Below are 15,684 nucleotides of genomic sequence, written 5' to 3' on the forward strand. Positions count from 1 at the left end.
GCGCAGAGCCTGCTTTGGATCCTCTCCCCCCCACCCCGCCCCCGTCCCTCCCTCGCTTTCTCTGTCTCTCAAAATTAAATAAATATATTTTGTTAAAAAGGGCAAAATGCAATAAATGATTCAAATCACTGTCCAAACACTGAGACAGAGAGAGATGGCAGTATGTTTGAAACTGACCTGTTTTCTACCAGCCAGTCCCCCTCACTGACCTCACATAATCATGTGAAACACAATGAATCTGAAATACAAAGGCTAGAAGTTCAGCATGTGGAGGCAATTTAAGGGCATTATCTAATATATGCCTGTGGAATAAAGTCAAGGAAATCAAGTGAAAGGTCTAATGCTGAAATTATTTCTTCAGGAAGATTTGCAACGTATTTGGATGTATACTAATAAGAAAACCAAGAGATTAGATAGGAGGAGGATTTAAGTAAAGGGAAAAGATAGTAGAAATTTAACTGTCCTGAAAAGGCAAATGTCTCAGTAAAGTTTCAAAGGATTTGGGGCCTTTCCATCGTAATCTCCATCAAGGAGATGGGACTTGGGAAGTCTTGAGTGAGGCAAGGTAATTTATTTCCTTTCAATGGGATTCATTTTCCAAACCTGATAAAGGAAGAAATTGTTCCTCATTGGATTGATGTAAACATCTGCAGGAAAAATACATGAAACACTAGTGCAGTGACTGACACAGAGTAGGTACTTAATACACGGTAGCTTTTTTTATTAGATGGATATTTTAAGGAATAACGACTTCTGATGGTCATGGACTATTCGCATAGTTACTAGAACGTTACTCTAATTGGCATTGGGGAAAAGTGACACCAATAACAGCAGGATTTACTCCATGGCTTATGTCTCCAAACGCTGGTTCAGGGGTAGTATTTTGCAAAGACAGGAATCCTACGGTGGTAATGTTTTCCCTTCATTGCCCTGTGAAATGGCTCTTGCGTTCATCTCCTTCTTTCCCTTCCTACTGCCATGGCCCGTATTGATATTCATACCCTTTAGCCATAATCATGGAAAAATCTCCTAACTAGTTCCTGTCTTTAAACTCTTCCCTCTACATGTGGTCTCTAGTGAAATCCTTTTAAAACAGATTTATTATTTACTTGCCTCTTAAGAACCTGTGACAGCTCCCCATTGTGTGCAGAGTAAAGTCCATCTTCCTTGCTGTTTTATTCTGTCTTCCACACAAGGTCCCTGCTCGCCTCAGTAGCCCTATTGCCTCCTGCCCTTGCCTCTAAAACTACTGCCATATGAAAAGGGAGATTTTTTTTTTACATTTCAAAAATAAATAATTTCCGAATCTTAACTTTTTCTGCTTTCTGTTGTCTTAGTCTGAAATGTCCTTTTCTTGGGTGAACTTCTAATCATCTGTCAAGGGTCAACTCAAACACTATATCCTCTGATGAGTATGTCAGGTTGGAATTAGTTGCTTTCTTCACTGCTCCTATCATATAGGAGTCCTATCATAAGTCCTATATCCTATAGGATGGTGTATATTGTGATAACGAATTTCTGTTTCCTTTCTAGACTGTGAGCTCCTTAAAAGCAGGCAATTTTCTTTTCTTTTTTTTAAGTTTATTTATTTATTTTTAGAGAAACAGAGACAATGCGAGTGGTGGAGGGGCAGAGAAAGAGGGAGAGAGAGAATCCCGAGCAAGCTCTGCGCTAGCAGCACAGAGCCCAACGTGGGGCTCCAGCCCACTAACTGTGAGATCATGACCTGAGCTGAAACCAAGAGTTGGACGCTTAACTGACCGAGCCACCCAGGGGCCCCAAAGCAGGCCCTGAAATTATGTATATAACTATGTGACTAAGGTATAGCCTCTCCTAAAGGCCAGGAACTGTATTTGAGGTCCTTTTCATGACTGTAGGTTTTGTCCTTTTAAGGTATTTTCTAAAAGCATGATATGACGGACACCGCTAGTTGAAGACTCAACAGTCCTTCCACTGAGCTGGCAAAACCATCACCTATTATTGAAACTGGAAACTCTGTCACTTGATTTTCTAGCCTGACGTACAGTATGGTAGGTGACTCAGGTCTGGCCAATGGGAACTGAGGGAAATCTAGCGGGGAGAAAATGTCTAGGAAACATTTTTCTCTAAGTTAAGAGAGAGAGACACATGAGGGAAAACCCTTTACTTCCTTCTTACCTTTGAACATGGCCATGAGAAGATGTGATGCTTGGAGCTCTGGTTGCCATTTTGCAATTGGGAGTGTAAGCCAAGACATAGGAGAGATATTGCCCCAGAATTCTGATATTGTTGTGCTACGTGTCTAACCATTCCCAGAGCTTCCTATGATTCCTGTTATGTGAGAAAATGGGGGGGAGGGGAAACCCATATGTCCATTATTTAAGTAATTTTCATTTGGGTAGGTTTTACTTACAATAAAATGCATCCTAACTGATATAGAGGATATGTAATTTGATCCCACAAACACAAAGTACAAAATAATGATTGGATTTGAGGTTTTCTCTTCAACCTTACCCAGACCTCTGGTTCCTGCGGCCTTTCCTTTTCGTCTCATTCTATCAGTCTCTCGTGGATGCATTTGCTTTCCTGTCTAACCAGAACTCCAGCATCTCATCAGTTTCTCAGTGAATTCATCCTCTTTCTACTGCCAACCATTCCTTGTGTTGGCCTTCAGCACTCCTACACTGTTGATGTTGGGCAATACAACTAAGGAAAATTGCCCAACTGTGCAATGGGAACAACTACAATTTCAAGGTTTCCAGACTCACCTGGGCCCTTAACGTCATTTAGCTTCTCTTTTATTTGTTACTGGTTAGGTCTCTTCTCCGTTCTTCATAACATATGTTCCAGATCTTAGTTGTTCTTCACCAACCTATTACTCAGCCCTGTGACCCTCCTGTTAACAGACGATCTTGTCTCTTGCTTCAAGAAAATGGTCGTCTAGAGGTGTATGACCCTTTAACTTCTCACTCCTCTACTTTTAAATTTTGTTTTAATTTCTTTCCTTTATGTTTCAGCAGGAGAAGGATTCATTTTTGTCATTATAAACTGCTTTTCTAATCTCCTACCTCTTTGTGCAAACTTACTATATCACATACCTTCCATCTCTCCCTCTCTCTCACGATAAATATGTTTAAATCTTTTGTCCTCTCCACAGAAGTAAAATCTTACTCCAAATGTAAATACAAAACTATAACATTTTGAAAGAGAACACAGGACTTTGGATTAGAAAAAGATTTCTTAGATAGGGCACAAAAGTATGAACTAGAAGGGCGCCTGTGTGGCTCAGTTGGTTGAGCGTCCAGCTTCGGCTCAGATCATGATCTCACGGTTTGTGAGTTCGAGCCCCAAATCAGGCTCTGTGCTGACAGCTCAGAGCCTGGAGCCTGCTTCACGTTCTGTGTCTCCCTCTTTCTCTGCTCCTCCCCTGCTCACACGCTGTCTCTCTCTCAAAAATAAATAAAGATGAAAAAAAAAAAATTTTTTTTTAAGTATGAAGTATAAAAGAAAATGCTGATAAATATGGACTTTGTCAAAAATCTAAAACTTTTGATTTTCAAAAACACTGTTAAGAAAATGAAAAGACAGGGGCGCCTGGGTAGCTCAGTTGATTAAGCATCAACTTTGGCCCAGGTCATGATCTTATGCTTCATGAGTTTGAACCCCACGTCAGGCTCTGTGCTAACGGCACAGTGGAGCCTGCTTCACATTCTGTGTCTTCCTCTCTCTCTGCCCCTCCCCGACTCACGCTCTGTGTCTCTCTCTCTCAAAAAACTGAATAAACATTAAAAATTAAAAAGAAAATGAAAAGACAAACCAGAGACTTGGAAAAAATGTTTGAAAAACATATATCTGTTAAAATACTTGAATCCAGATCATATAGTTTCAGAACTCAGAAAAACCCAACAAGCAACTTAAATTAAAAATTTGTAGGGGCACGTGGGTGGCTCAGTTGGTTAAGCGTCCAACTCTGGCCTAGGTCATGATCTCACTGTTCCCGAGGTCAAGCCCCATGTCAGGATCTGTGCTGACAGCTCAGAGCCTGGAGCCTGCTTTGGATTCTGTGTCTCCTTCTTCCACTACTCCTCTCCCACTAGCGCTCTCTCTCTCTCTCTCTCTCAAAAATAAATAAAACATTTAAAAAATTGTTTAAAAAAATTTGTATAATTCTACAAGAAAAGAAAACTGTAGGCCAAAATTCCTGATGAATATAAATGCAAACATTTTCAACAAAATATTAACAAATCAAATTCAACAGTACATTAAGATGATTGTATACTATGATCAAGTAGGATTTATTTGATCTTGGGATGTCAGGATGGTTCAACATGTTGTAAGTCAATAAACGTGATACACCAAATTAATGGAAAGAAAGATAAAAATATGATCATCCCAGTAGTTGCAGATAAAACATTTGACAAAATACAACATTCTTTCGTAATAAAAACTCTCAACAAGTTGGGTATGGAAGGAACATACCTCAACTTAATAAAGGCCATATATGACAAGCCCATAGTTAACATCATATTTAGCTGTGAATAATTGAAAGCCTTTCCTTTAAGATCAGCAACAAGACAAGGGAGCCCACTTTTACCACTCCTATTCAACATAATATTAGAAGTCTTAACCGGAGCAATCAAGCAAGAAAAAGAAATAAAAGCCTTCCAAATTAGAAAGGAAAAAGTGCAGTTGTCTTGTTTGCAGATATCATCTTATATATGGAAAACCCTAAAGATGCCACCAAAAAACTGTCATAACTAATCAGTGCATTCATTAAAATTTCAGGATACAAAATCAACACACAGAAATCAAATGCATTTCTATATACTAACAATGAAATATCTGAAAAATAAATAAAGGAAACAATCCCATTTACAATTGCACCAAAACAATGAAATACTTAGGAATAAATTTACCCAAAGAGGTGAAAGATACATACACTGAAAACTGTAAGACTTTGATGAAAGAAATGGACAAAGCCACAAGTAAATGAGAAGTTATCTCATGTCTGTGGGTCTGAAGAATTACTATTGTTAAAATGTCCATACTACCCAAAGTCGTTTACAGATTCAATGTAATTGCATTCAAAATTCAAGTGGCATTTTTCACAGAAATATTCAAAACAATCCTAAAATTTGTATGAAACCACAAAAGACACTAAATTGCCAAAGCAATCTTGGGAAAGAAAAACAAAGCTGAAGGCATTATAATTCCTGACTTCAAAGTATATTATAAACCTGTAGTAATCAAAACAGTACTGATGTAAAAATAGACTCATAGACCAATGGAATAGAACCAAGAGCCCAGAAATAAACCTGTGCATATTTAGTCAACTAATATTTGACAAGGGAGTCAAAAATAGAGTGAAAAGGATAGTCTTTTCAATAAATGGTGTTGGGAAAATTGAATAGTCCCATTCAGAGAAACAAAATTGGACCTCTATCTTACACGACTCACGAAAATTAACTGAAAATGGGTTAAAGACTAAAGCACAAAACCTGAAACCTTAAAATTCCTCCTAGAAGAAAACAGGGGAATATCTCCTTGACATTGGTCTTGGCAATAATTTTTTTTGGATAGGACACCAAAATTTGCACAAGCAACTAAAGCAAAAATTAACAAATGAGACTGTATCAAACTAAAAACTATCTGCATGGAAAAAAATAATGAACAAAATGAAAAGGAAACCTACTGAATGGGAAAAATATTTTCAAATCATATATATGATAAGGGGTTAATATCACAAATATATATACAGACCTCACACAGCTCAATAGAAGACAACAACAATAAACAACAACAATCAAACCAAGCCAAAAAGCAAAAACAGAACAACCCAATTAAAAATGGGCATAGGAACCAAAGAGACGATTTTCCAAAGAGGATGTTTAAATGGCCACAGGTACATGAAAAGGGGCTCAACATTACTATTCATCAAAACCACAATGAAATGTTACCTCATACCTGTTAGACTGGATGTCATAAAAAAGATAAGACATAACAAGTGTTGGTCAGAATGTGGAGAAAGAGTAACACTTGTGCACTGTTGGTGGGACTATAAACTGGTTTAGCCACTATGGAAAACAGTATAGAACTTCCTCAAAAAATTAAAACCTGAATTAACATATAATTCCTGCAATCTCATTTCTGGCTCTCTCTCTCTGTAGAGAGAGGAAATGAAATCGGAATCTTGAAGAGATATCTGCCCTCCCATAGAGACAACTGAAATGTCATCAGTGGATGAATGAAGAAGATGTGGTATGTATATATACATATATATATACACATACATATGTACATACATACACACAATGGGATATTATTCAGTCATGAGAAAGGAGGAAATTTTGTCATTTGCAACAGCATGGATGAAACTTGAGGGCATTATGCTAAGTGAAACAAGTCAGACAGAGAAAGACAAATAGTATGTATGATATCACTTACATGTGGAATCTAAAAAGGCAGAACTCAGAAACAGAGAGAAGAATGGTGGTTACCAGGGGCCGGGGAAGTGAAGGATAGGAGATGTTGATCAAAAGGTACAGACTTCCAGTTACAAGATGAACAAGTTCTGGGGATCTAATGTACAGCATGGTGATTATAATCAACAATACTGTATTATGTACTTGAGAGTTGCTAAGAGAATAGATATAAAATGTTCTCAGCACAAAAAAGAAATGGTAATTGTGTGAGGTAATGGAAGTGTCAGCTAACACTAGAGTGTTAATCCGTTCATGTTATATAAGTATATTAAATCAACATGTTGTACCTTAAACTTGAACAATGTTGTGTGTCAATTATATCTCAGTAAAAGTTGCAAAAAATGGGGCACCTGGGTGGCTCAGTGGGTTGAGCCTCCGACTCTTGATTTCGGCTCAGGCCATGATCCCAGGGTCATGGGATTGAGCCCCACAGTGGGCTCCATGATGAGCATGGAGCCTGCTGGGGATTCTCTCTCTTTCTCTCTCTCTCCCTCTGCTCCTCTACCCTACTTGCATGCTCTCTCTTTCTCTACAAACTAAAACAGAAAAAAAGAGTTGCAAAAAAATTAGCAAAAATATTGAAAAGGCACTTCACCGAAGAAGAAGAAGAGGTACAAATGACAAATTAACATATGAAAAGATGCTTAATGTAATTAGCAGAACACAAATGCTATGGGAAATGTAAACTAAAACCAGAATGAGATATCACTGTGAATCTATCAGAATGGATAAACTTTTAAAGACTGACAGTGCTAGGGATGATGCAAAGCAACAAGAACTCCTATTTTGTTGGTAGGCAAAATGATGCAGCTACTTAGGAAAATTGTGGCAGTTTCTTATCAACTTCTATCCTTCCCACTCCCAAGGATTTACCAAGAGAAATGAAAATGTGTGGTCACATAAAGATCTGTACACAGATGTTTATAGCATTTTGTCTATAAATGCCCCAAACTGGAAGCATCCCAATATCCATCGACTGCGAAATAAATGGGACAAATTGTGATGTATCTCTACAGTGGACTACTGACTAGTCACCGATAAAAAGGAATAAACTACGAATACATGGAAAAACATAGATAAATCTCAAAAGCATTATATTAAATGAAATAATCCAGACACAAAAGGCTCTCGTTTGATTCCATTCACATGGTATTCCGAAGAAGTCAGTTTGTGGAGATGGGTATTAGATAGGCAGTAAGAGAAAGGGACACGAGGGAACTTTTAACATTCGTTGTGGTTACTATATGACTGTGTACATTTGTCAAAACTCCTAGACCTGTATACCTAATACATTAAACCCGAAAAAAAAAATCTTGTATCCTAAAAAAACACCTTTCTACCATGCCTCCTACTCTCAAAGTTCTCGGAGGGAAGAGACTTTTTCCGTGTAGTTTGCATTTAGCTAATATTTATTTACTGCTTATTATGTGCCAAATGTGCATGAATTGCTGGAGAACGGGGTAAACAAGACAGTTTGTCTTTGTCTTCAATGTATAGCTTGAGGGTTAATTACCAGGCCTTTCTTTCTTTCTCTTTCTTTCTTTCTTTCTTTCTTCCTTTCTTCTTTCTTTCTTTTCTTTTTCTCTTTCTTTCTCTCTTTCTTTCTTTTTCTTAACAAGCTTTACAGAAGAGTCAACTAAACTTAAGGCTCTTTTTCTTTCTTCTTTCTTTTCTCTTTCTTTCTTTCTTTCTTTCTTTCTTTCTTTCTTCTTTCTTTCAACAAGCTTTACAGAAGAGTCAACTAAACTTAAGGCTCATATCTCACCTTCCTGCAGTCTAGGTTTCCCTCTCCATTTTAGTACAATTTCTTTTGATAGGTGAGCAAAGACTTCTTATGGCCAATTCAGTGGAGGCTCTTCAGTTCTTACTTTATTTGACTTTGGCTTTCTTATGACATTTGGGCTGGTCATTCCATTTTCCCTTAAACCTCTTTCTTTCCTTGATTTTGGAGGGACCACTCTGTCCCGATGTTTGCTTTTTCAGACCTTCTACACTGATCACTCTTCTACCCAGTAATTTTCAGTGTTCCCCAGGGCTCTAACTCTCTTAAAAGAGTTCTTCTGAGGAGGCTGCACATACTTCTTCCAAGGATTCAACTACTATGTATGCATCTACCTAGAAGTTTTTGTTCATCTGTAATAAAGACTCCCAAAATAGTGGCTTAAACAAGGTACAAGTCTCAACATAGGCAGTCCAAGGCTGCTGTGGAAGCTTCATTGTGTCAGCAGGGACCCAAGTTTCTATTTTTCTGCTCAGGCATCTGCTATCTGAAGATTTCATTTGCAAGGTCCAAGACGGTCTAAGTTGACAGACAGACCTTCAGCCTATAGACAGCAGGAAGCTGCTGGAACTGAGCACCTGCCCCTTACCCCTGTGCTTTTAAGGACGCTTCTTGGAAGTCCCACAGAGCACTACAATGAAAATTTGGTCACAAAATCACAGAGATCTAGACTGATGTCTAGACTGAGATCTAGAATCCCTTATTTCCGGAAGTAATATGTCCAGTTAAAAATGGAAGTGCTAGAAAAATCATCACTTTGTAACCAGCATAGTAAATATTGATCTGGACAAGCATCATCAGAGAAGCCTCAGTCTGGGGAGGAAAGTTGCCTGAAGAGCAGAGCATTTATATGGTTTTAAAGTATTTCTCCACAGATTGCTTATTGGTCACAAAGGGGAAAATAGTAACTACACAGTGGAGAAACCAGGCAATACCCTGACTGGATGATCAAGATGAACGTAACTGATGAGGAGCAGCCAACATCATGTGGCCTCCAGATGTGACCCTGTGAAGGACATGACATTGCTTGTGTGGTGTTCCAGCTGGAAATGCATAACCTGAATCTAATCATGAGAAAACATCAGACAAACCAAGATTAAGAAACAGCCTATAAAAGAACGGACCTGTGCTTTTAAAAAATGTCAATGTCATGAAAGATAATGAAAAGCTGATGAACTGTTCCAGATTAAAAGTGACTAAAGAGACACAACAACCAAATGTAAAAGGTGATCCAGAACTGGATCTGGTACTGTGGGAAAACAAAATGCTATAAAGGACATTATTGGGACATTTGACTAAATTGGTAGATACGTCAGACAGAAAATGAACAGGACCTAATGACTCAATGTTCTGAGTCTGTTTTTCTCTCCCCAGAGCCACTGGCTTAGTTCAGGTTCTCAGCATGTCTCCCCTCAGCCCTCTTACAGAATTTTCCAAGTGATAGAGTGAGGTCCATTGTCTTTCCCTTTTTTTTGTAATTAAAACAACATTTTTTTTAATGTTTATTTATTTTTGAGAGAGACAGACAGAGGGTGAGCTGGGGAAGAGGCAGAGAGAGGGAGACAGAATCCAAAGCAGGCTCCAGGCTCTGAACTGTCAGCACAGAGCCCAATGCAGGACCCGAACTCACAAACCGCGAGATCATGACCTGAGCGGAATTCGGACGCTTCACCGACTGAGCCACCCAGGCGCCCCTATTGTCTTTCCCCTCTAATCTGTCCTCCATGTTCTCACCAGAGTGATTTTGTGAAGCACGGATCTGATTATGCCACACTCCTTGTCCTTGTCCACTCAGGCTGCTATAACAAAAATACTATAAACTGGATGGCTTACGAACAACAAACATTTATTTCTCTTAGTTCTGGAAGCTGGAATGTCCCAGATCATATCACCAGCAGATTGGGTGCCTCGGGAGAGCCTGTTTCCTCACCGAGGGCTGTCTTTCCCCCATCACGGCATATGGCCGGAGGGGCAGGGGAGCTTTCCTGGCCTCTTTTGTAAGGGCACTAACCCCGTTCATGAGGACCTGGACCATATGATCTAATCACCTCCCAAAGGTTCCGCCTCCTGATACCATTTTGTTGGGGGTTAGGATTTTAACGTATGAAATTTGAGGGGACACAAAGATTCACTCTATAGCACTCCTAATTAGAAAGCATCTGTGGCTTGCTATTGCTTATTCCTAGTCTGCTGGACGAGACCCTTCACATGGATACAGAGTTCCTTGTGGGCTGTTTCTCTCCTGTACTCCCATCTCAAATGGCTCCAGTGTGATGAGTCTCTCCGCCTCCGGTAGTCACGACATAGCACCCAGGATGACATAATGAGGCCAAGGATGAGATGGAACAAGCCAGCAAGATAGAAAGTGATTTTGAAGCTTTTATCTAGTTTGAAATATAGGCTGGTCTACCATGAAAAGGACTCCATTAAATTTTTTTTAAAGGAATTAATTTTTCAGAGAAATAAATAAGTGTCGACCGTTTGTGCCAACTCAAAGGAAAGGGCAAATGAAGATGGGCTTGTTGGCTAACTTCCATCCTAAAATTTCCTGTGAGGCTATTAGATGCAGCCAGCTACGGAGCTCATTATCTTAGTCAGAATTATTCTATCAACAGCCCTTTTTCTTTCTGTCACAGCTGGTGCTGAGAGCCCTATGTCATAAAACTCCCGGTACTCCCAAAGTTTAGAACCCTTGCCGAATGGAAACTAAATCACTGTTGTTGAATCAAGTGACCCATGGGGTTCCCAAAGGAATTTTCCCTTATGTGTTATAGTTATGTGGTGAAAACTTATGTTTTTTCTTACCCATGTGGCTTTTCTCCCATTTCCCATCTGCTTACTCCTGTAATTTTTCCTAAATGTTACTCCATCAATCTGTTTAATAAACAAAGATTGCTTACCTCCCTTGTTCTCAGGAATAAGAAAGCTTCACAGGAATTGCATTCAGTGCTGAGTTGATCCAGCTCTTTCTCTCTCAAGTAAGATTACCAGCAAACGAATACTTGTTTAGAATTCAAGACAGAAAATCCAGCTATTATATATTGATATCTATTGCATGTCTATACCCGTGTCTATACAGAAATTTGTATTTTTAAAAAAAATTTTTTTTCAACGTTTTTATTTTATTTTTGGGACAGAGAGAGACAGAGCATGAACGGGGGAGGGGCAGAGAGAGAGGGAGACACAGAATCGGAAACAGGCTCCAGGCTCCGAGCCATCAGCCCAGAGCCTGACGCGGGGCTCGAACTCCCGGACCACGAGATCGTGACCTGGCTGAAGTCGGATGCTTAACCGACTGTGCCACCCAGGCGCCCCAGAAATTTGTATTTTTAAGACATCACCTTTAATTGTTGTTGAGCATTCTCTTAAAAGCCAAAGGTACATCAATTTAACGAATCGTGAGAGAGGATTGGGACTACAATTGTGAATTGTTTGGTGAAGATTATTCTTTCTGTACCAGGTCCTTTGTCCAGTAGAATTGTAATTTGTGACCAAACACCATGCTCATCTCCATATAGGAGAGAAGGTCTGCAGAGCTCCTAATAGCTTTGTGTTTCAGAGGGACTCTTAGTATGTCATTTAATTTGTGTGCTTGGTATGTCTCTATTTCTACTTTGCTCTGTGAATTACAAAAGTCACTTGCCTTATATTCTCGGAGTAAGTGAAGTAATACATTATCTGTGACAGTAGCAATTTCTAAGCTATAGATCCATTTAAGGTAAGTTATCATCCTTAGACTCTAACGTCATCCAAGATTTACAATTAGATTCCAGGAAATTGATGAAGAAAATCTGAGTAACTCTCTCACTTTCCCAGAGAATACTACCAGTTCATCAATATTTATGTGAGTTTCCAAAGAATTGCCCCAAATCATATGTGTTAGATGCTTCCAAATACAACAAAATAGTGACTAGTCTTTTAATAGGACAGATAATATCACTCTACCCACCTCACTTGAGGCTGTGAGGACCTTATGAAGTGATTTATGGGAAAATGTATGAAGTGTTACTCTAATGTTAAATTCTATTATTAAAAATAATAGTTTTGGGGTGCCTGGGTGGCTCAGTCAGTTAAGCCTCTGACTTCGGCTCAGGTCATGATCTTGCACTCTGTGAGTTCGAACCCCATGTCAGGCTCTGTGCTAACAGCTCAGAGCCTGGAGCCTGCTTCAGATTCTGTGTCTCCTCTCTCTGCCCCTCCGCCTCTCATGCGTGCATGCTCTCTCTCTGTCAAAAATAAACGAACGTCAAAAAATTAAAAAAAACAATAGTTTCTTAAGTGACATATGTGACCAGATTATTATAAATCTTGAGAAACCACCTAATATTATTTTCTGATAATAAGTAGACATGTATTCTGTTCACAAACCAGGAAGAGTAGGTGCCAAAGCCTGGTCATTCATTGCCAAAGTGAAATCAACCGAGCTTGGAAACTGTCTTAAGGTGAGCCACTCGGGACTGGACTTCAGCCCCACTCCCAAGGCGTTATTTAAAGTTTCTGGTGGGAGGGCCTCTTTTATTAAGCCCTTATTTTATTTATTCTCAGAAATAACAGTCAATGGGTACAACAGCCTCAGCACTGGAGGGAGGCGAGGTGGGAAGGTATCCTGTGTTCAGTATGGCTGTGCAGGTTGTTTAAGGCTGGATCCATCTGAACACAGTCTAACACGGTCAGAGCCTGTGCTAGACATACTGTGAAGTAGAGTCACTACGATTATTATCATCCTTATTTTAAAATTAGGGAATTGAGAGGTTATATAAGATTCTCAAAGTCATATAGCTGATAGGTGCTAGAGCCAGTATTTGAACTCACAGTTTGTCTCCAGGCTCTGTGTCTTAACTTTGACGCTATTGACAAGTAGTTGAGTGCAAAGGCCTGTGGACAAGCCATAGCCAGGATGTGTGGGGGAATCAGAAGAGTGGAGAGGGTACAAAAGGGATATGGCAGAACCCCAGAGGCTGCTCTGTCTGCCCTACCCCAGGAAAAGGTTTGGGCAGAATATTTGTAACGGAATATGTATGTATTCAAGGGGCATTCAAACCAGATGGGACCTTGAGAAATAGCCGGTGTCTTCCTCTTACAGATGAAGAAAATGCAGTACCAGAGAAGTTACATGAGTTGCCTAGGGTCACACAGCTCGTTCATTCATTTAATCATTCCCTTAGTCAAGTATTGTACTAGGTGCTAGGAAAACAAAGTTCTGAAACAGATGAAAAACTATAAAAGACATATGAGCAAAATGTGTGAGAACCCGGAGACTCTCTGGGGGAGTCCTTGAAGGCTTCCCAGAGGACCTGGCATTTGGGCTGAGTCTTGAAAGGTGAGTAGGAGTTTGCCAGAGGAGAATGGCAGGAAGATCATTCCAGGCAGTCCAGCTGGTTGGTGGCTGAATGCAGTCTAAACCCCCTGGATGCTGACCCAGCCCAGCCCTCTACCCATACTGCAGGGAAAGAAATGCCTGGTCTTGGGAAGATTCTTGCAGGAATGTTCCAGAACACTGGAGCACACATCAGGAAAATATACACAATTGGTGGTAATTGTGAAAATCTTAAATCATTTCTATTCTCCAAAAGCAAGGATTTCACATCTCCTACTATTTAATTATAACTTTCATCTAAATTGTAAATTATATCTAAGTTGTATATAGAAGATATTTTAATGTATCTATTTTTTCCATTTTCAAACCACAGAGACAATTTACTGTACTGTCTCAAATTCCTTTTATGATTTTGTTTAAAGATTTCCTGGGAAAATTGTTTTTTACTATTCTTTTAAACTTCATATATGATTGGTGAGAGTGACCACTATCTTTCAATTCCAATATCTGTTTGGCAAAGCATTTCTTAACATTTCCTTCTAAGAATGATAGTATATTTTGTTTTCTGCCAGGATCCTAACTCTCTTAAGAAAGTATGACTGGCCAGAGCCTCCAGGATTCAGTCTCCTTGGCCTTGAATAGTTGCAAAAATGTATATAAGATTCATGGACTTTGTTATTTTTTTATTTTTAAAAAACACTTTTTTACATTTATTTATTTTTGAGAGACAGAGTGAGACAGAGCGCGAGTGGAGGAGGGGCAGAGAGAGAAGGAGATACAGAATCTGAAGCAGGCTCCAGGCTCTGGGCAAGCATTCAGCACAGAGCCCGATGTGGGGTTCGAACTCACGAACTGTGACCTCATGACCTGAGCTGATGTCGGACGCTTAACCGACTGAGCCACCCAGGTGCCCCCGTTATTTTTTAATTAAATGACATTTTCCTTCCAAGTGTTTTTTTTTTTTTTCAGACGAAAACAGGAACTAAGTTGCTTAACTGTGCTTTGAATATGTGGTAAGGTTATGCCCTCACAAAATCTCCTAGCAGAGGGCGTGAATTGGAAGTCAAGTCCAGCCTGAGCCTTATGAGACTCAGAAAATGAAGACTTCTCCTTCTTCACACCTAGTAGCCAATTGCACCGGCAGTTCTCTTGGTTACCCCAACCACAGGATTGGTCTTCCGGGAGAACTCAAAAAAACTTAGAATATCAATTCCAGCTAAACTTTTGCCCTTCAGAGGAAAGCTTATCACTCAGGGCTGGGTTCTAGTTACACTATTAACTTAGCTTTGAACACATAGGTCAGCCGGGACTTGAACCCAGTCTGACTCCAGAACCTTTGGTCATAACCATCAAGGTGTGTGGACTCCCTCCCACTTGGAGCTCTGCTTCTAGCCTAAATTTACAAGTCATATAACATGATAGCCCTGGAGCCCTGAATTTCCAACGTTTGTTGTCCGCCTCGCCCCTCCACTCCCTATGAAGTAAAGAATCCTTATTCCCTGGCTATTTCTGGCAATTTGCTAAGGTAAGAGATGGGGGCTGGGGGTGCAAAAGTGCTCACACACTTGCCTGTTGGCAGCATCCAACCTATTCCTCCTTTTCTGTTCCTATTCCCATCATCAATGTTTACTGTCTGGGAAGGTGCTTTTAATGCCTTATGATTGCCTCAGACAATGGTGTCTTCCAAATAGCGTTATAATAAGCAGCAAATACTTGTATAGCAGTCACTATGTATGTTTCAGGCACTGTTCTAAGGTCTTGGCACATATAATTCATTTGATCTTCTAAACAGCCTGGTGAGGTAGATACTATGTTATCCCTCCATTTTACAGATGGAGAAACTGAGGCATAGAAGGGCTAAGTAACTTGCCCAAGGCCAAGTAGCAGATAATGAAGCTAGTCTGACTTCAGTGACCTCAGTCCTAAGCACATAGGTGTATTGCTCATGTTCCAAGACATGATCCAATTGTTGAGGTGAATGAATGGCTCTGGGTTCCTTTCATTAGTGATAAATAGGGCTTGCTCCCAACTGGGGCTACCCTTGGTCCTCTCAACCGCAGGCACCATCTGTGCTCAGATTTTCTCAAATCCTTTGATGCAAACGACTCCTTGGTGTTCTTGAGTAA

This window comes from Prionailurus bengalensis, chromosome F2 (genome assembly GCF_016509475.1).
Source record: "Prionailurus bengalensis isolate Pbe53 chromosome F2, Fcat_Pben_1.1_paternal_pri, whole genome shotgun sequence".
Taxonomy (NCBI): Eukaryota; Metazoa; Chordata; class Mammalia; order Carnivora; family Felidae; genus Prionailurus; species Prionailurus bengalensis.